This window comes from Rana temporaria, chromosome 7, assembly GCF_905171775.1.
Source record: "Rana temporaria chromosome 7, aRanTem1.1, whole genome shotgun sequence".
Lineage (NCBI taxonomy): Eukaryota > Metazoa > Chordata > Amphibia > Anura > Ranidae > Rana > Rana temporaria.
In genome coordinates, this window is record NC_053495.1 from 76951040 (window position 1) to 76973706 (window position 22667).

At 42.9% G+C, this 22667-nt stretch overlaps 1 protein-coding gene and 1 long non-coding RNA gene across 2 annotated transcripts in view; both read right to left on the reverse strand.

Annotated features, from left to right (window-relative positions):
- Positions 1-22667, reverse strand: part of OGN (osteoglycin) — a 515507-nt gene that overhangs the window by 63928 nt on the left and 428912 nt on the right. The window lies entirely within an intron of this gene.
- On the reverse strand, positions 8939-9366 carry LOC120945435. The gene is made up of 3 exons (XR_005750572.1): positions 9333-9366; positions 9065-9239; positions 8939-8980 (listed from the first exon to the last, which is right to left on the reverse strand). It is a non-coding gene; the product is annotated as an uncharacterized LOC120945435 (long non-coding RNA).

The following is a 22667-nucleotide window of genomic DNA, read 5'->3' on the forward strand; positions in this document are numbered from 1 at the left end:
GAACCCCTCTCTTGTATCTTCATAGCAATGTCTTAGATATTCCATATTCCCTATCTCTTCTATCTTATCAAACCATTTACCTATCTTTGGACTTTCTACTTCTTTCCAATTGTTCGGTATTAAACTTTTTGCAGCATTCATCATGTGTATTGTCATTTCGTTTTTATATTCCTTTATCGGAATTTTTTCTCAATGAAATAAACATGTCTTAGTAATCTCTTTAATATAACTTAACACTTCCTTCCAATAAATCTCTATCTTGGGGCATCCCCACCATTTGTGGGCCATCGTTCCCACCTGTCCACACTTCCGCCAACACTTGACCTATTTGGTACTTCCCCAGACTATCAGGAGTTCTATACCACCTAGATATGCATTTGTAATTAATTTCCATCATCTTATTATTTACTGTTGATCCGTGTACAAGTTTCAGGATTCTTCCCACTTCTTGATTCCTTCCTCGTTTTCCAAGTTGCTTCTCCCAGTTTTTTATGAATGTTGGTACCTCCAACTCCTCCACTTCGCTCAGAATTTTATATATTCGGGATATATTCCCACAAGTTTTCTCCGTATTACATAGGTGCTCAATCGGTGTCAAGTCATCTCCTTCTCTTAGCGGATGAGGGAGTGCCGCTATGAAATGCTTGAACTCAAAGTACTGCCATTCGTTTATATCCATCAAATTATTTTTTATTTTTATTTCTTGTATGGTGCATATTTGTTCCCCCTTGCATTATGTCCCTTAACTGTGCATTATCTTTTTTAATCCAATTCCCTCCCATTGAGTTTTTCCCCAGTGCAAAATAGTTATTTTCCTTTAATGCTATCAGTGGTGAATTATATTTCCATTTATTTTTCTTGTGCGCCTTATCTCAGATTTTTAATACTATCTGTGTCAGTGTATGTGTATTTCCCCCCAATGACCTAAATTGTGGAGGTATCCATATATCCCTTCCTAATTGTGTGTTAGCCATCACGTGTTCAATATTAACACATCTTTTCTCGTTAATTATTTTCGCCCATTCTATCACCCGTGTTAACAATACTCCCTCGTAATATTTTTGTAAATCTGGCACACTTAATCCCCCTTGATTTTTTTCTTTCTGAAGTGTCGTCAGTGCTATTCTAGGTTTTCTATTATTCCATATTAATTTTGTAATTCGTGTTTATAGTACTCTAAAATATATTGGGGGCATCTGAAACTTGTGCATAATCTTTGGAAATATTATCATTTTTAAAGCGTTAATCCTACCTGCCCATGAGAGAGGGCATACTTCTAATCTCTTTATTTCTGTTTTAATTTCCTCCAATAGTGGGATATAGTTTGCTTGATATAATTTCTTTAATGAAGCCGTCAATTTAATCCCCAAATATTTTCTTTTCTCTCCATGGGAATGGGAATTCTTGTAAAATGTTTGCCTCTTTTACTTTCATATTAATATTTAATATCTCAGATTTATTTGAATTGATCTTAAAATTAGAAAGTTCTCCATATTCTTTTAATGCTCTCAAAAGATTGGGCATCGTAATACGGGGATTAGATATATAAAAAAAATACATCATCTGCGAATGCGGCTAGCTTATGCTCTTCTTCACCCACCCTAAAGCCCTCTATATCCTCATCCCCCCATACCATTGCCAGAAGTGGTTCCAGTGCTAATACGAACAAGTGCGGGGACAGGGGACACCCCTGGCTCGTCCCATTTTTCATCTCAAAGGGGGCTAATAATATTCCATTAACTATTACCATGGCCATAGGCCCTTTATATAATGTTTGTATCCACTGCATCATTCTGGGGTCTATTCCCATGTTCTCTAGTGTGATCATCATGAATCCCCAGTCTACCCTGTCAAATGCTTTTTCGGTGTCTATTGACAGGAGTAGACCGGGGACCCTTCCCTCTCTGATTTTTTGAAGGAGTAGGAGTGTTCTCACTCTGTTATCCCACCCCTCTACATCCAAACCCAACCTGGTCTGGATGGACCAGCTCCGTCATAAACTCTTTCATTCTTGTTGCTAGGATCTTTGCAAATAATTTTGTATCTGTGTTCAGGAGTGATATCGGTCTATAATTAGAACATTTGGTGTCATCTTTGCCTTCTTTTGCAATAATGGTGATTGATGCTAATAGACCTTCCTTACTCATCTCATATCTTATACCCAAGCCATTCATATATTTACATAATTTCGGGGTCAGAATTTCTTTAAACCAAGGGATAACGCTCGTTCTTCTATTATCCGGGGGATCCTGGCTTTTGTTAAATATTCTTTTTCTTTATTTTGCCGCTCTTCCCCTAGTCCACTCTGAGTATATAGTTGTTCATAAAACTCATGGAAGACCCTCACAATGTCTTTTGTATTATGGACAATTTCCCCCTTTTTATTTTGAATTGTATCTATAAAGTTCACAGATTTTTTTTTTCTTAACATCCTTGCTAGGCACTTACTATTCGTGTTTCCCCATTGGTATCTTTCCTTAGCGATCTTATTATAGGTTTTCCTTATTTCATATTCTAACAGTTCCTTCAGCTCATCCCTTTTTATTACTAACTCTTGTAACAGTTCTTGTTCTTGTCCTCCCCCTTTTTTTATGCCTCTGTTCTAAAATATATATTCCTTCTATGACTTTTTTCCTCTTTTTTATTCTTTCTCTTTTTTTTCAGGCACCTAGTGAGATCAAGACCCCCCTTATGTATGCTTTGTGGGCCTCCCACAGGGTATCATATGCCATCTCACTAGTTCCGTTTATGATAAAGTATTGTTCCAGTTCTTTTTTCACTAACTCCTCTCCTTGTTTATCTAATGCCGCGTACACACGACCGTTTTTAATGTCATGTAAAAAACGAAGTTTTTCTCGACGTGATTCTTGTCAAGCCTGCCATGCATACACACGATCGTGAAAAAAATGCTCGAGCAAAGCGCGGTGACGTACAACACGTTCGACAACACGTACGACGGTACTTTAAAGTGGAAGTTCCATCCGAATGGCGCCACCCTTTGGGCTGATTTCACTGATTTCGTGTTACCGCATGTTAGTAAAAGTTTGGTGAGAGACGATTCTTGCTTTTCAGTCTTCCTGCTTTAAAGATTGTTTTCTGGTGTTCAGTTTGTGCTTGTGGGTTCGTATCTGTCTTTCAGTGCTTGTAGTCAGTTCGTATCTGTTTTTGCAGTGTGTTCTTATCTGCTCGTTACTGTTTTTCAGGTCGTTCTTCAGAGGCCTTGCTGTTCTTCAGTGTGTTCTTTTAGTTCGCTCTGATCAGACTACCGTTTTCTAGCCATGTTGCGGGAACATTCTCGTCGCCGCGATCGTGCTGTGCTTGGTGCTGGGATTTTTGCTTTATCCCGGCTCCGGTCCATGAACAGGGTGAGGAGGAGTTCATGGACCAAGAATTGGTTGCTTCAGCAGGACCAATTCTGTCACATGCCTCTGCTGCAGGAGATCCAAGAGAATAACCCTGATGACTACAGGAATTTTCTTAGGATGTCTGACCCTGTTCTTCAGCATCTCTTGGCTTTGGTGTCCCCCTATATTGCCAGGCAGGACACCGTTATATTAGGGTAAGTTTTCTCCTTTAACCTCACATTCTATGTATTTAATGATTGCTAATGTATAGTATTTTTTTCATTAGTCCCTAATTACCATGATTGTAATATGCTGTAAATGTCCCCTTTGTCCCCATGCATTCTGTAAGCTTTTAATGCGCCTTTTTTGGCCTACATGCATATTTCCACTAGCCAACCTTTCCAGCATTCTATCCTGGGCCCAAACATACCTAGCCTAGTCACTTCCCAAAGTATTTTGTCTGCTCCATTGTAGTGCTTGACCCTCCCCCCAGGGCCAGATTAAGAACATCATGGGCCTGGTGCTGAGGATTTTGGAGGGGCCTTTTAGGCTGCATTCACACCTCCGCGACAAGTAACGCCGCGTACGCGGCGTATTTTGCCGCGAATAGTGTAACTTTTTTTTTTACAAATCCTTCCTATTGCTTTGTATGGCCGAACGCCAATGCCGCCTGAAAAAACGGGTCCGGGACTTTTTTTCATGCCGCAGGTGTACGGCGTCTATGAGATGTGAACCATCTCTTAGACAGCAATGGGAATTCTCCCCTCCAGCGGCACGAGCGGCCGGCGTCGGGGGTTTTGTCGCGGAGGTGTGAATGGGGTGTAATAAATAATAAATAAATGCGTGGGAATGACATGAACGCAGCCCAGCCAAGGCAAGTGACCAAAAGGCACAGAACCCAGAAGGAAGACCGGGTGAAGATGGAAGTGTCCAGGCCCCGCCTGATTCATCGCAGCACTGGAGGGCTCAGTCTGAAAATGTAAGTGTACACTAATGTGCTAATATGCTGTGCATACTTGTACATTGTGGCATAATCTACCCCAGGGCCTCTAAAAAGTAGTAATGTCAGGAAAGTTTACTACCGCTTTATTATCACAGGATCCCAGGAGCCTCTCATGGGGCCCCCTACTGACCCGGTGGACGGTGGCCCTTGGGCAGTGCCTAAGTGCACAGTTGCCAACATTTAAAAAATATTTTCAGGGCCACTTTTTTATATAAGTGCTATATTTAGAGTAGCTGAGATCCCCGATGTTCCTCTATACATCATAGTAGTAATCACAAAATTAAATGAGTACTAATAATGGGGCAGAACAAATATGAGAACTGATATTTCCTTTAGTTGAACTAACAAAAGTGTGTCTATTCTAGAGCTGGTAACATTGAGGATATTCAGTATATTTTTAAAGAACTGTTTTTGTGGGTAAGCGACATAGGGGAGGAGTATGGACGGTATATAAGTGGGAAGTATGTGCAGGTGAGGGAGAGGAATGTGGAGGGTCTAACAGTGGGCACTATGTACAGGAGAGGAGTGTGAAGGGTATGACAATGGGCAGTATGTACAGGAAGAGTGAGGGGGTATGACAGAGGGTAGTACGTACCAGAGAGAAGTGTGGAGGGTATGATGGGGCAGTATGTACAGGAGAGGAGTGTGGAGGGTATGACAGTGGGCAGTATGTACAGGAGAGGAATGTAGACGGTATGATAGTGGGCTCTATGTATAGGAGAGGAGTGTGGAGGGTATGACAGTGAACACTATGTATAGGAGAGGAGTGTGGAGGGTATGACAGTGGACACTATGTATAGGAGAGGAGTGTGGAGGGTATGACAATAAGCAGTTTATATAGGAGAGGAGTGTGGAGGGTGCAACAGTGGGCACTAAGTACAGGAGAGAAGTGTATGACAGCAGGCACTATGTACTGGAGAGGAGTGTGAAGGGTATGACAGTGGGCGCTATGTATAGGAGAGGAGTGTGGAGGGTATGACAGTGGGCACTATGTATAGGAGAGGAGTGTGGAGGGTATGACAGTGGGCACTATGTACAGGAGAGGAGTGTGTAGGGTATGACAGTGGGTACTATGTATAGGAGAGAAGTGTGGAGAGTATGACAGTGGGCACTATGTACAGGAGAGGAGTGTGGAGAGTATGACAGTGAGCACTATGTACAGGAGTGGAAGGATATTTAGGGACTGAGTAGTGGTTAAGCGGGTCATACATGGATTGAAATTACGCCAATTATGCAGAGACCAGCCATAGTCAATCTATGTATGGGCTAGCTGGTTTTACACAAGTCAATCTATTAATCAACTTGAGTACAACCAGCCTGTTTTTTTTCTTAAAACAATCAGTGCTGCCAGCTAAAGTTAGCAACACTGATCATTGTACGCACTGGCAGAACACAATAACACTGCAGGAGTGATTCCCCCATCCACAGGTCAGCAGGTGAGAGGGTGTGTGGGGACATGCTGGGGAGAGATACTAGTCAGTGGCTGGGTAGGCACTGGTAGTATCAGAGCCAGATACACACAGGTTACATACGCCACGATCGTTAGAGCGAGAACAATAATTCTAGTACTAGACCTCCTCTGTAACTCTAAACATGTAACCTAAAAAAATGTAAAGCATCGCTTAGGATACCAAAAAAAATTGTGCTAACTTAACTAACTAACTGTTTTTTTAATGAATGAAATTTTTTTTCCCAAAAAAACATGTTTGAAAAATTGCTGCGCAAATACCGTGCTAGAGCTGCACAATTAATCGTTAAAAAAATCGTGATCTCGATTCAACCCCCCTGACGATCTCCAATGCAGAGTTTGCTGATTCTTTCATATAACAAGTGGAGAGACTTTCAGCTGTCAAAAGAAAATATCTGGGCAGTCTGCCAAGTTTTTAACAGAAACATTGTAACTGACACTTCCTTCTTAGATCAAAGGGATACACTTCTGTGTGTAAAGAACAAATCTGGGCAGTCTGCGAAGTTTGTAAACAAAATGAAACATTGTAACTAACTAACATTGTAACTAAATTTAACCACTTAAAGTCCAACACTTGTTTCTTAAGTTAAAAAGCAATATTATTTGCTAGAAAATTACTTGGAACTGCCAAACATTATATATATTTTAGCAGAGACTCTAGGGAATAAAATGGCTATTGCTGCAATATGTTATGTCACACTGCATTTTCCCACTTCAATGAATAATAAAAACCATAAAAACAAAACAGTGAAGTTAGCCCATTTTTTTTTTTTTTTGTTTTAATGTGAAAGATGTTACGCCGCAACAATCGTGAGAGAATCGTGATCTATCTTCTAAGCAAAAAAATTGCAATTCTCATTTTAGCCAGAATCGTGTAGCTCTATACCGTGCAACATAAAAAGTGCAAAGACCACCATAGAGTAATTTTCTAGCAAAAAACAAATGATTTTTACATGTAGTAGAGAAGTGTCAGAATTGGCCTGGGTGGCAAGGGGTTAATTACCATGAGTAATATACAAATAATTATTATAAGCACTGTGATCCTATCAGTCTGCTGTAGTGTGTCAGCTTGTATTAATATTGGCCGCTCTGTATGTAGCTTCTGACAGGCTGTGCAAGCAGGCCCGTATCTCCAGAACCATAAATGATAGCCGTCACATATTTTAACCAGTTGTGGGGTAGCTCTTCCCATGCCTACCCCTAAATGTGGGGTTTCTGTGACCTCCGGTCATCGAGCTACAACCCCCCAAATTCGATCTTAAAAAAAAAAATTCTTGGGGCAAATGGGCCTATCTTGAGAAAGGGGCCTGGAGCTGCAGCTCCATCAGCCCCATTGTTAATCCGGCCCTGCCTCCCCCCTAAATTGTGTGCATTTATTTTATTTTTCTAATTTAGACAGAGTGCTAGAGCCTTTTTTTTTCTGAGGTCCCCAACTCATCTTGAACCCCCCCCATAAAATAATTTTATTGGGCCATCAGAGGGGTTGAGGAATCTGATTAGTGATCCTTTTTTTTGTCTTAAAATACTCCTTCAAATTAATGTTGGCAAGAATGTTTTTGGATAATCTGCTTGCAATGTTTATGTTTTAAAGTATTAATTTTTTTTGTTTGGCTCCACAGTTTCCTTCTATGCTGCAGGAATGGCAGAATGTGGCATCAGAGTTTTCACAGCGTTGGAACTTTCCCAACTGGGGAGGAGCCATTGATGGCAAGCACGTCCGCATTGTGCCACTACCCCGTTCGGGATCCTATTATTTTAATAAAAAAGGGTTCCACAGTATTGTGCTGATGGCGGTGGTGTCTGCCAATTACAAACTCCTTTTTGTGAATGTGGGGAAAAATGGGCGGATGTCTGACGGCAGAGTTTTTGCCCAGATGGAGTTCACCCAATGGCTACAATCAGATGACCTGGCCTTGCCACCTGCGGCAGAGAATGAAGAGGGACTACCCTTTGTTTTCATCGCGGATGAGGTGTTTGTGCTCGGTCCCCATCTGATGAGGCCTTTTTCCCAAAGGACCCTCACCACTGAGAGAAGGGTGTTTAATTTCAGGCTGGCCAAAGCCAGAAGGGTGGTGGAAAATGCCATTTCTGTCTCTTTATGAACTCAATTAATCTGGCGGAGTACAAGTGGAATCCTTCATAACTTTAAAAAAAAAAATCAGCAAATTATTAAGCTTCTGTTGGGCCTGAGGCCACACTACATTCTGAAATGGCATTGCCGGCCCAGGAAGCTGGAACAGGCTTGGCCCCCCAAAGCGGCCATGATGTCCACCAACAGTATTTGGAGTATTTTATGGGTAGGGGGGCCATTGCAATGCCTGATGAGGTTTGAATGTTCTAGCTTTTAATAAAAATATATTTTTTACTGAAAACATCTTGTTTTTTTTTCTTTGGGTTTCTTTTATCTTTCTCCTAGGTTCTCCTTTGCACTTTTTTTTAGGCAACATTGATATAAGAAGCCACACATTGTTGAGTATAAAAGCTTTTTAATTCACATTTTAAATGTCTCTTTCTTTTGGTTATTTATCTTGCTATAACGCATGAACTATGTAACTTGTAAAGTTCAATATGTACAATAGTACTAAAAACAATTAAAAACATTACAAAAAAAACAATCAAACCAACAAACAAAATTAAAAGATTTTTTTTGGCATATTCAACTTTTAAACCCTCCCAAGCACATCTATGATATTTTTAAGTCTTTGCTCCTCTTTTGCCTGATCTGGAGCAGGTTTTGGTTGATGTGATCCAGGTTACGAGAGCAAAAATTGCAACAAAGGGAATTTGGGACTTTAAATGAAACAGTGGGCTGAATGGGGACAAAGTAATGAAACAAGCCATAGATGAAATGTTCATGTATTGAGAAAGTAGAATATTTGGTAGAAACAAATAACTTGTACAAAAGTACAGAACATACATTTCATACATAATACAATAATTGATATAAAAATACATTAAATAAATAACAGTCCATGACAACATATATAGCCACATAGAGGTTGGGCATAACCACGCAATAGGTGAAGTATAAAATGTAAATAGATCATAGAAGTACTGGTTGATCAGAATGGGTCCCATAAACGCATATAGCTACATCTTTGTAAGCCCGACGCGGCGTTTCGTGTATATGAAAAACACTCATCAGGGGCGGATGTAGTGGGATATCTGGAATACAGATTTGATTAGTGATCAAGGTATTAAAATTGGATCCACCAAAAAAGAGGTAGTAAGTCAATTCTGGTTACTTACATAGTATGTCAAAGTGGTAATGTAAATACAGTTAAGACCAAACATATGCCTGTCCCGGGACAGAGGTGGCAGACCAGCAGGCAAACAGCAGAGCGCATAAAGCATCCCTCCCAGACAGCACAGCGACCATGGGTAAAGTAAAATTGTAGTGTATCCTTATAGTACAGGTAGGTATCTGTAATGAATGAATGAATAGGTCCATCAAACAGTGACCCACATAGTAGGGGGATAAGGGCATAACAAATACATTAAAATTAACAAAGGATACCTGGAATGCGAGTAGGATGGCCACAGCTAGTGACCGCTGTAAGGCCTGCATAGAAAATGGCCACTGGCTGAAGAGCTGGGAAGGTGCTTAAATACGTCCAGCAAATGCACCAGACTGCCCCCAACGTCACGTCAGCTGACCAGTGTGGGGGCGGGGCCCTCAATCAGACAGCACAATTGCCTGTACTGAAGAGATGCTGCACACACCCAGGTTACGAGAGCAGACCATGATTTCGTTGATTACCATCTGGGCACTGTGACTGGTGAATCTTTCTTGCTCCACAGGCAGAAAAGCACCTAAAATTTAGAAACACACCATGTATTATAAATATGCAGGCCTACATCTATTACCTGAATCAGTGGTGTATGACATTGACCTGTTATGGTGCCAGTTTCCACTTCCTCCACTTCTTCCTCCATATCCCGCAGTTTTGGGTCTTGGGTTGGAGGTGTGGAGTTCCTAGGCTCCCGTCTCAAAGCTCTTTGAAGCCTTATGAGATTGAAACAAAAGGTATAAATAGGCATGGTCAAATTTAGTTAACACTGTATCAGACAAAAACATTGTATTATTATTAGTGAGCGAATGAATGATGATTCCTACGACCGATTATTGTGCCCACGCACATGAAAGTTGACATCTTGAACTGTACTACATTAAAGAAAAAGCACATGAAGCACCATGATAGTAATAATCTGAGTACACAGGAAAATTACTTACTTCTGATAACTCTTTTAATTTTGTGGTATTGCTCCGGCTCCCTCAACTTGATGTCAGACCATCTTTTGCAGAGTTGTTCTTTTGATCTGCACACCCCAAATTTTTTGTGCAGAGTTTTAATCACTTTGTCCATTATTTTGGCCTTGACCTGATTAGGCTTTTTGTATGGGCCATGTTTTGCATCATAATCCTCCCTCCTCAATATTGCCACCATTTCAACCATCTCCTTAAACGCCATGTTCGTGGCCTTGTATCTCCAGGATCTGGTGTGTGGTTCCTCCTGGATTTCCTCCTCGATTGAGGTTGCCACTGTTGTCTTGCACTACGATGAGCGAGAAGGGGCGGGGAAATTACTAGAACGATCGTCAGGGGCGGGGAAAACGTGCAGAGCTTCACGCATGTGAAGTGTATATAACGGTAATCGAAATGGGTCAAAACGACGTTCAGTGTGTGGAAGAAGGCGGAAGCAACAAATGTGTAGATCAAGGGTACGTAACGTTTTTTTGACTGATCAGCGGATGAGTTTGTTGATAAATATATGGTGAGAAAGATTAGTAGTAGAGGCTTGACTGACATTAGTATTTTTGGCTTGTTTTTGACTTGCAGAAATCATGCAGGTCTTCAAGGACCATAACTTTATGGCAGAGTTCCTGCAAAGGTGGAAGGATCTTCCAATTTTATGGCAGACCAAAAGTAATACGAATAAAAACAAAGAAGCCAGGAAGCAACCACTGGAGAGCCTGCTTACATTTGTGAAAACCCAGATCCCCACAGCAACAATCAAGGATGTCAATAAAAAAATTGGGACCATTAGGGGCACATATTGTACTGAACAAAATAAAGTATTAAAATCAATGAGGTCAGGAGCAGCTGCAGATCAGCTCTACAAGCCTAATCTGTGGTACTTCAGTCAGCTACACTTCCTTGACGATCATCTGGAAGCAAGGGAATCCCTTTCAACCCTTCCCCCCAGAAGTAGCTCCAGCCTTCTCTGCAGCCAACCCTCCAGCCTTCCCTGCAGCCAAGATCAGCCTTTTTCGGAAGAACAACCGGAGTTCCTGAAGGAGCCTGATTTTCCCACATGGAGCCAGGTATTGTAAATGGCTAAAGATTTTTTGTACTAAAAGTAGAATGATGTAAAATAAATGGGCCAAATCCTCAAAAGGGATACGCAGGCGGAACTGCTGTTCAGCCTGCGTATCCCTGTGCCTATCTTTGGAACTGATCCTCAGAAGCAGTTTTCCAAAGATAGGCAGAAGATCTGACATCTGTAAGACACTTACACTGTCAGATCTTAGGCGTTGAAATGCCGCTTTGCGTATGCAAATGAGGACTTACGGAGATCCACAAAGCTTTTCAGCTTTGTTTTTTCTGCGTAAGTTTACGTTTGCATACGTAAAATTAGGGATGCTTTTACAAAGTGTAAACTAGTTACACCTTGTAAAAACAGACCTTTTTTTCGATCGCCGCTATTTTTTTTAAATTTTGAATTTTATTTTTCGGCGCGGAACCTTTTTTTTACCCGACGCAACTTTATTGTCCCGTCGCAATCCACAAAGCCCGGCGTAACGTAATTTCGCGCGCTGCCCATCGGGAAAATGACGTCACGAGCATGCACAGTACGGCCGGCGCGGGAGCGCGCCTCATTTAAATTGTCATCGCCCCCTGCAGAAGAGGACCGCCTTGCGCCGGAGACATTTAAGTTACACGGCCGAAAATTTCTAGGTAAGTGCTTTGTGGATCGGGCACTTAGGTAGAAATTTTCCGCCAGTGTAACTTAAATGGTAAAAGTTAAGTTAGGCTACGTTTTTGTGGATTTGCCCCAATATCTTTAAATTCAGTATCTAGCTAGTAAACCTCCAAGAATAAACCTATTCACCCCTAGGGGAGCAAACTATGAACAGGTCTATTCTAACATGAATAAACAAAAGAGAGAACAGGATGTTGTCTAGTAAATCAATGTATTCTAGCGAGTTAAACCAATCAGGAAATTAAATCAGCATAGGTCTCTGCAAGGAATAAGTGATACCAACAGGCTACCTAGTGGTACTTAAGAATGAGCATACAAGTCTTTTAATACTGTAGATGCTTTAGGATCCATACATGCCAGTGCTTCTTAAAGTGAATTACGTTATAATTTTTAGGTGCTTACAGTAATTCATAGTATGCCTGGGTGTTGACTGTAAGGCCTCGTACACACGATAGGATAGCCAGAGGACAACAGTCTGATCAAAACTGATCGTGTGTGGGCCCCATAGGTTATTTAACCTTCGGTTAAAAACATAGGAACTTGCTTTAAAATTTAACCGATGGACACCTAACCGATAGGTCAAAACCGATCGTTAGTACGCACGACCATCGGTTAAAAATCCACGCATGCTCAGACTAAATGAGGAGACGGGAGCGCTCGTTCTTGTAAAACTAGCGTTCGTTTTGGAGATATCACACTCATCACGCTGTAACAGACAGAAAAGCGCGAATCGTCTTTTACTAACACAAAATCAGCTAAAGCAGCCCCAAGGGTGGCGCCATTGGATTTGAACTTACCCTTTATAGTGCCGACGTACATGGTTTAAGTGTCCGTGTTCTGACACGATCGGTTAATTAACCGATGATGTGTAGGCGCGACGGACCATCAGTGTAACGGCTACCCACTGGTGAGAGGGTCTCTGCCGTTGGAGACATCCTTTTCCCTGGCAAGCTGCGATATGCAGGTACCGCCGGTATATCCCATCAAACGCCCTTTCAAGAAACGAGACGGGCTACGTTTGCAGAGTCAAGCAGGACTGACTTTTAATGCCACATTTTTCTTCCTTATATCTGGTTACAAACTGTACAGAAACAAATGACACTCCCCCCCCAGGGGGGACTTCAATACACATACTTTGGCTCAAGGGAATGCCATTGTTTCAATCAGCCGCTAGACGTTTTGGCTCCTACTTAGCTCGATCAGACAATAGAATTCAATTAACCTTTAAAACAATTATCACTCACACATAATCCCCATCAGCCTACACCTCACAGGGGGGCTGTTACCTACACAAAAGAGAGTTCATTAGCTATGCAAAGGGAACATTAGCAATTAGCAGTGAAAGAGACCATTGTCCAATTAACCCTTTGAGCTCAGAATACAATGTGGTACATCCATTAATTGTGACAAGCCATGCAGTTCCTTGTAGTCCTCCCTGCATGAAAATTATCGATGTCCAGGCAGCATGCATATGTCCGTTACACTACTCCCCTTTTGTGGAACACTCGGGCAGACCCGGATTGATCCTTTTCGGATCAACTTGGGGATGTCCGGTCTGCTGTTAGGGTAAAAGTTCCGTTTGCCTGGACAGTCCGTCGGCCTTCCCATTGGCTTACCAGGTCGGTAGCTGATGGTGACGGTGAATAATAGAATTCAGTTCTGGAACAGTCACTTGCTTTGCTCTCTCAATGGCTCCCAAAACCTGTTGCTGATGCTCTTGGGACAGATACGGCACCACCTGGATGCAAATCCCATTTAATCTTTTGACAATTTCCGCCTGTTTGTGTATTTCAATGTTCAAGCCACGGGACATCTCATAATACATGACATAGTGTCGGTGCATCTCTGATTTCTCACTGGCCAACTTGTCACATTCCCATTTTAGACTGTGATATTGTGCCGGATCTATAGTACATGTCGGGGAAGGTAGTCTTACCCGGTTCTCAGCAGCAAGTGGGTTGATTCCAGCAATGCGGGTGGTCACGGGACAAGCAGCAGCAGGTGTAGGTAAATAAGCCGAAGTCAGAGGGCCAATGTCGTTGCCCAGCACCACCTCGGCAGGTAGGTTGTCCATGATACCAACTGTGGTCTTTCCTGACCCGGCTCCCCAGTCTAAGTGCACCCGGGGGGTGGGTACGCGAAATACAGCACCCCCTGCGACCCGGACGGCAACTGTGCGAGTGGACACGTTCTCTGGCTTTACCAGATGTTTTTGAATCAGAGTGATAGTAGTCCCAGAATCTCTTAGGCCTTGTGCTACTTGTCCATTCACTCGTACCTCCTGACGGTGATGCTGACGGTTATCCGGAGAGGCCGCTTGTATTGGGTCTGCCTCATACCAAATTCCCAGACATTCCTCAGGGCCCCCCTCGGTCTCCAGGCAGTGGGCCGCAGAGGGACGTGATGGAGTGACCTCTGTGTTGGGTGTTGTGCGTCTCCAATTGTTATTTGTAGCTCTCAAAGGGCAATAACGAGCAATATGTCCCGTGTCGCTGCAGTGATGGCACGTCACCCTAGGCGAATCCCGGTGGTAGTTGCTAGGCCCCTGAGGACGTGGTGGGACTGGAGCCCGAAACTCTGGGCGTGGGGTGACGGTTGGAGTACGCGGTTCTACCTTCTGAGCCAGCCGCATAGTACCCTGGCTTACTTTCCTTGTCTCCGCGTACTCATCTGCTAGCCGAGCCGCCTCGTTTAAGTTAGCGGGACGGCGATCTCGTACCCAGTCTTGTATGTCTGCGGCCAGGTCTTGGAAGAAATGTTCCATTAGGAACAGCTGCAATACTTCCTCCCCGGTGTTGGCCTTGCACCCTTGGACCCAAAGGGATGCCACCCTTTGTAACTGGTTGGCCCATTCCATGTGGGAGTCCACAGCCACCTTCTTGGACTCCCGGAAGCGCCGGCGGTAGGCTTCTGGCGTTACGGTGTATCGGGTTAGCAGCGCCTTTTTAACTTGCTGATATTGTAAAATATCCTCTGGAGCGAGAGCCCGAAAGGCTTCATTGGCTTTACCCGACAATTTCCCCGACAAAATAGTGACCCATTGGTCTGGTGGGACCTGGTGTAGTGAGCACTGCCTCTCAAAATCCGCCAAATATCCATCGATTTCCTCCTCACTTTCTACAAAAGCTTTAAATGCAGTGAACGGTATTTTCTTTCCTGTAGCAGCAGGTGGGGGGGTAGGAACTGCAGGTGTAATGGGCTGTCTCGCTCTTACCAGTTCCAGTTCTTGTCCCCTCTTCGTTTGTATCTCCTCCCTTGCTTCCCGGAACAGCTGGTTTATTAGTTCCACGGACGTTTCTGGATACAAGGATAATCTCCGCTGTACAATCCCAGTAATTACATCTTCTTTGCTGACCGGTGCAAGGGGCTCAGTTCCTTCCATGGATCCATCCATTTCGTCCAGCCCCAGCAGTTCAGATATCAGCTCCCTCCGTGGTCTGTTGCTGGCGCTCCTACCACGACTCTCCAATAGATCTTTTAGTGTGGATCTTTTCAGCCTGGCGTACTGCGACTCCATTCAGCACTTGTTTTTTGGATAAAAGGACCATCCCACCGCTGCCAACCAATGTAATGGCTACCTACCCACTGGTGAGAGGGTCTCAGCCGTTGGAGACGTCCTTTTCCCTGGCAAACTGCGATATGCAGGTACCGCCGGTATATCCCATCGAACGCCCTTTCAAGAAACGAGACGGGCTACGTTTGCAGAGTCAAGCAGGACTGACTTTTAATGCCACATTTTTCTTCCTTATATCTGGTTACAAACTGTACAGAAACAAATGACACCCCCCCCCCAGGGGGGACTTCAATACACATACTTTGAAACAATGGCATTCCCTTGAGCCAATCAGCCGCTAGACGTTTTGGCTCCTACTTAGCTCGATCAGACAATAGAATTCAATTAACCTTTAAAACAATTATCACTCACACATAATCCCCATCAGCCTACACCTCACAGGGGGGCTGTTACCTACACAAAAAAGAGAGTTCATTAGCTATGCAAAGGGAACATTAGCAATTAGCAGTGAAAGAGACCATTATCCAATTAACCCTTTGAGCTCAGAATACAATGTGGTACATCCAATTGTGACAAGCCATGCAGTTCCTTGTAGTCCTCCCTGCATGAAGATTATCGATGTCCAGGCAGCATGCATATGTCCGTTACAATCAGTCCTTCAGACCGCTCTCATCGGATGGACTGATCGTGTGTACGAGGCCTAAGAATGACATCACACAGGTTAGGGGCCTCAATTGATTTCCACATTTTTGTTATGGTAAGTCTAGCCGCTATAAGAATATTCACCATTAATATTCTGTATTGAAATGAGAAAGTGTCAAGGTTGATACCTAAAAGGGTCATAGCAGGTGATAGATTGTTTTTTTATAATCTTTATTTATAGAAAGTTTTTTCTTTTGTGACAAAACAGTCAAATAGCAGGTGATAGTTTTAACAAGTTGCCTGTGAGAGAGGCAATGAATGTGGATATCGAGTTCCATAAACTAGTCAGATTTTTACAACTCCATAAAATGTGGACTAAGGAACCAACTTGATCCGTACAACACCAGCATAGTGGTGATGTAGATGAATATATTTTAGCTAATTTGTAAGGTACCAGCTATTCAATATTTTCTGGGAGTTGTCCCAATGCTCTAAGCAGGATGTTGCAGTTTGGTTTATTCTCATAGAAAAAAAAAAGAAGTGCAGCGCTAAATATGATAAACGTCAACACCTGCTACTCAAACATGTATTAATAGCAGAGAGTCACTGTGGTGCATACAACAAATATAGAATATAAATCAAATAATGTCATTCAATAAAATATATAGTGAACAGTGACACATTTACATATGACGAAAAGTGCTAGTGCCTAGTTTTTTTATAGTCCATAAAGTGTTTCCAGTGGATGAAGTGACTCTCCAAGGTGAGTAATAATAAAAAAGTTGTCTGTAGGTATTCCACCACTGATAAAAAAGAGAGGCTTACCAGTTCTGTTGAATCCAACTAGGCATACGCTCAATAAGTCAACAGAGCTTGTGGTGTAGCACACCCAGGGGAGGAAAGTATATCGGCATACACAGCTTCCAATGTAGACATATGAGGCGGAAGACTGTCACAATATTGTTGCCAGTAGGGTTCCTGAAATATTTTCATTGGACTTAATGGTTTCAGCTAAGGGTTCATTTACCAAAGAAAATATAATGGGTGAGAGTGGGCAACCCTGTCTGGTGCCGTTCGTGAGGTTAAAAGTCTTAGACAACATTCCAGAGGTGGAAACTTTTGCTGATAGTTGTGTATAAAGTAGCATAATTGCTTCATGGATAAATCCTGAAAATCCAAACTTCTCAAGAGTCCTGGAGATATAGTTCCAATGCACTCTATCGAATGCCTTCTCTGCGTCCAGACCTAGGAGCAGAGAAGGCGTTTGTGTATTATCAACGTAGTTAATCAAATTGATCATCCTTCTCATGCTGTCCGGGGCTTGACGACCCTTAACAAAGCCTACTTGGTCAGAGTCGACCACATAAGGGGTTATTTCTAACAAACGATTGGCCAATATCTTGCCATAAATTTTAATGTCCGAATTGAGCAACGAGATTTGTTGGTAGTTTAAAGGAGATGTCAAGTCTTTGTCAGATTTCGGGAGAGTAATTATTACTGCTTCTAATAGTTCTTTCGGGCAACATTTGGCTTTAGCTAAAATATTAATTAATGTTTTGTAATATTCTTTGGATAGACCGTCATTACCTGACGATTTATGCAGCGGAAGGTCTTTTATAACTTTCTGGGTTTCCATTAATGATATGGGTTGATTTAGTGCGTCAAGTGTATTAAGTCAATTTTGGGTACGTTCACTTTGTCTTAGAATACTGTAATGTCTTTTAATGTTGGTTGGATAGCATCCTTGTAATATATATATATTTTTTTTTTAATCCATTTTTATTTACTTGTTTTTCTTATTTCATACATAAATATGCCTAATCGGCATCCATTGCATTTCAATTGTCATAGACTGTACAACATTTTTACATTCCTCTTATGATCCACTATACGTCTCTATATTTTTATATCCCACCCCCTCCCCCCCACCCCCCCTCTATCCTCTGCACTCTACATAGAGAATCTATCCATCACCAGTTTTGGTGGTGCGACACTCTCATCTCTCAACCAGGAGTACCAAGTCTCCTCAAATTTACCTTCTGTTTTCCTTCTTTTGTAGGCCAGGTGTTCTCTACCCAACAAGGAGTTAACATAAGCAATCCATTGCTTCCCTGTGGGGACCCCCGGGGCCATCCAATAACGTGCAACAAGTTTTCTTGCCAAATACAACAATCTTGTTATCATATAGTACTTTCCTTTTGTATACTCTCTAGGATCAATGGCCCCTAACAAGTATACTAGGGGATCCAATGGGACTGGTACCTGTGCCACTCTAGTGATGTACTGTGATACTTCCTCCCAATATCTGTGAAGCTTTGGGCATCTCCAAATCAAGTGTATGAAGTCCCCCTGCTGAACCTTACACTTTGGGCACATAGGGGTGTCCCGTCTTCCCCATCTGTGTAGTTGTGGCGCTGTTCTGTAGGCCCTGTGTAAAATAAAGAGTTGCGACAATTTGTGCGATGCAGAAACAGACACCACCGGGACAGATTCAAGCGCCCTCTCCCACTGGTCTTCGTCTATCTCCCCAATGTCTTCCACCCACTTCCTGTGGCTTCTATGGGAGGCATGGCTCTGAATTGTTGCTAACAATCCCTCATATATTTTTGTTATCAGTCCACTCCAAGCTTCTGCCTGCAGAACCGTCGTCATCAGGGGTGACGGTGGAGTCACCACCAGTGATCGTGTTTGTTGTTGTTTCTGTAGAGCATGCCGGAGCTGGAGATACTGATAGAAGCCTGTGGGGCTAATTGGTATTCTCTACACAGTTGCTCGTAAGTTTTCAGTACCTCACCCTCATACAGCTGTGAAAAGAACCAAATTCCCCTCCTTTTCCAGGAGGTAAAGCCTACTAGATCCTGTAGCTCTGAATATCTAGGATTGTTCCATATTGGAGTTAATGGTAACACCCCTTCTGTCCCCACAGTCTTCTGTAGCTCCCCCCATACCTTTCTGAGGAGGGTTCCTGTGGGTGCTGCCTGTGGCATACTGGGCAAGCCCATCTCAAGATGGGAGGCTGCCTTTAATAAGGGAGGAGTACCTGTCACCAGGTTTCTATTTGGATCCTCTGTTTCTTCCCGTCCCCATTCCGCCAGTTGTTGTATCTGGGAGGCTAAAAAGTACGTTTTGGGGTGAGGTACCGCCAGTCCCCCCCTATCTTTTCCATATTGTAAAGTGGTTAAGCTAATCCTGGCTACCTTTTTCTTCCATATCAACTCCCGCATCTGGGTATCAATTCTTTTAAACCATTTATTTGCTATCCATACCGGTGAATTATGGAAGATATATAGGAGTTGTGGAGCCCACACCATTTTAATTTAGTTAGCTCTCCCTACCACTGATAGGGGGAGTTTGCACCAGCTGTCACTTTTCTCGCTTTGCTTTGCCAGTAGTGGACCCAGATTCAGCTGAAGATATTCAGCCATATCCGGGGAAACTACCACCCCCAGATAGCAAAAACTACTTGATATGGTAATCTGCTCGGCTCCCACGGGTAACTGCTCCCTCAATGGATCTATGGGCATTAATATTGATTTGGACCAGTTTATATTGAACCCAGAGAAGCTTCCAAATTCTCCTATTATCTCAATTACTGTGCGCAGCGACACTGCCATATCACCTAAATATATAAGTATATCATCTGCATATAAGGACATTTTTTCCTCCCTCTGGCCGCTGCAAAACCCGACCACCTCTGATGTATTTCTAAGCAGTATCGCCAACGGCTCAACTGCCAGGGCGAACAGCAGTGGGGATAGCGGGCATCCCTGCCGGGTGCCTCTATGTAACTCAAATGGGAGGGAAAGGTTATTATTAACTCGGAGTCTGGCTCTAGGCTTGGAGTAGAGCACCTTTACCCATTTTATAAACCTGTCTCTCAGTCCAAACCTAGTTAATATTTCCAAGAGGTAGGGCCACTCCACACTATCGAACGCTTTGGTAGCATCCAGTGACAGAATAGCCCTACCCCCTGGATTATCTACCGGCACCTGCAGATTCATATATAGTCTTCTTATATTATCGGCTGTTGACCGGTTAGGTATAAAACCAGACTGGTCTTGATGCACCAGCCTGTCTATAACCTGCGATAACCTTTTAGCCAGAATTTTAGCTAAAAGTTTAACATCCGTATTGAGTAACGAGATTGGACGGTATGAGTCTCGAGACAACTTATCTTTGCCTGGTTTAGGAAGTAATACAATTATGGCCTCCTGCATACTGTCAGGTAGAGTTCCCTTTTCCTCTGCTTCAAATAATGCTTCCAGCAAGGGCTGCAATATGACCTCTCCATATTGAGAGTATACCTCCACAGGGAATTTATGTTGCGCAGCCCCTTCCAGAGCTTCCTTCAGTTCTACCAGTGTGATAGGGAGATTTAACATCTCCCTATCCTCCTCAGCCAGTTGGGGGATAGGGCAGCCCTGCAAAAATGAGGTCATCTTCGAACCTTCATTCTTGGTCTTGGAGGAATATAACTCCCTATAAAACTCATAAAAGTCATCTAAGATATCAGAGCTAATAGTGTGTGTCTCCCCGGACTCCACTCTTATAGCCAAAATGTTCGAGGAAACCCTTTGCTCCTTGGCTACCAGTGCTAAGATATGTCCCGTATTTTCCCCTTCCTCAAATTGACTCTGTTGGTGGAAATATCTCCTCTTTTCCGCTGCTGACAACAGTACCGAGTTGTACAAAGATTGTGCCTCAACCCAGGAATCCTGGTTACTCTGAGAAGGGTCTGCTACCAACGCTTGTTCTCTGTTTTTCATTTCATCCCGGACTTTATCTTCCCATTCCCTAGAGCAAGTCTTAATGCCCGATATTTCCCTAATTAGGCACCCCCTCAAAAATGCTTTTAATGTATCCCATACCACCCCTGCATTTTCCGTACCCCTATTAATTTGCCAATACTCCTGTAGCATGCCTACCGTCCCATCTGGGGATGGGAGTAAGGTCAGCCAAAATGGGTTTACTTTCCACAATGGGCGACCCGTTGCAACTGTATCATCCAGTCTAACCCAAAATGGAGAGTGATCCGACAATAATCTTGGCTCATATGCCAAGTCCCTTACCCTTTGCATTAATATATCGTTACCAAGGCCCAGGCCTATTCAAGAAAGCCCGCCATGCAATGCCGAGTGACACGAGTAACATCTCTCATCACCATGTCTCTCCCTCCACACATCACGGAGTCCTACTTCTGAGAGCAGCAGAGCAAACATAGTTTTTCCAACCATCTGACCTGACGCCTTAGGTATCAAAGACATTCTATCTAATCCCCGATCCAAAATGCTATTAAAGTCCCCCAATGCTAGTACAGGGGTATCTGGGTATAGAGCCATGAATTGTGCCAGCCTTCTCAGGGGTTCAGGGGTGAAAACGGGGGGAAAATAGATTGCAGCAATAATACATGTTAACTAATTAAGTTTGCATAACAGGAGAACGTATCTGCCCTCTTCGTCCACTTGTTGTTGTATACATTCAAACAGAACGTTTACAGACACCATTACACTAACCCCCCCTAGAGTAGGACGAGTATTTGGAATGGTACTGCCTTGGATACTTGCGTGAGTTCAGCCGGTGGATAGAATCAGACCGCAGATGCGTCTCCTGTAGGCATATTATCTGAGGTTGCAGCCTATCAAAATATCTAAACATTGCGTTCCATTTATCTCTGTTTCCTAAACCCCTGATATTCCATGTCATAAGTAATACTCCCTTCTTTGTTACCTTATTCATTGAGACTTACAAAAACCAGTTATATTTACAGTTACTAAAACAACGAAAGGAAGAAAAACAAGGTTTCCCTCTGCTATGGTGTGTAAAAAACAATAAATCTGACTGTAATCGTGTTTTTCGGTTAATACTCCTATACCATCTAGTGCGTGCATAACTCCTATCTCGCCACCTTACTGTTTCTAATTGTATTTGTAGATTAGTGTTTAGCGATTTCTCTTTTCCCCCCCTTCCTACCCCAACCCCCCCTAACAGATACCCGGCCCCCGCCCTGGCTTCTCCGATCCACTGGCGCTCCCGCCTGGGCTGGTTGCTGGGGGTGAGTCCCCTTTGCTGGGGAAAGGTTGTTTCGGGCAAAGCATCCTTGCAATATTTTAAGTTGTAAAATTCTCCAACATAATCTGAGAAAGCATCTACTATTTCTAGTGAGTTTTTTTAATGCTTTTCCAGATTTATGATGAATTTATCTATCAATTTTTTGTGTTCTTTGCGGTGACGTAGTACAGAGGCCATCAATTTGCCTGCCTTATTATTTTGGGAGTAATAATTCAATTTCAGTCGTATGAGGTATTTGTCATGGTTAGAGTTGAGCGGACACCTGGATGTTCGGGTTCGACTGGTTCGGCCGAACTTCGAAAAAAAGTCAATGGGGACCAGAACTTTTGAGTACTAAAATGTCTCTAAAAAAGAAATGGAAAGGGCTAGAGGGCTGCAAATGGCAGCAACATTTTGGTAAGAGCATGGTAAGTACTCTTCAAACAAATGTGGATAGGGAAATAACTTAAAATAACATAAAATACATAAAAATAAAAAAATAATAATCTTGACTTAGGAGGACGAGGTCCATATGGAGTAGGGGGTTGAGGTGGAAGTGGATGTGGCGGTGTAGGTGGAAGCGGAGGTGGAGAAGGACGAGGTAGCCAACACATCTACAGTATCTAAAGTGTGTATATCACACGTACAGATATGGAAGAAACAC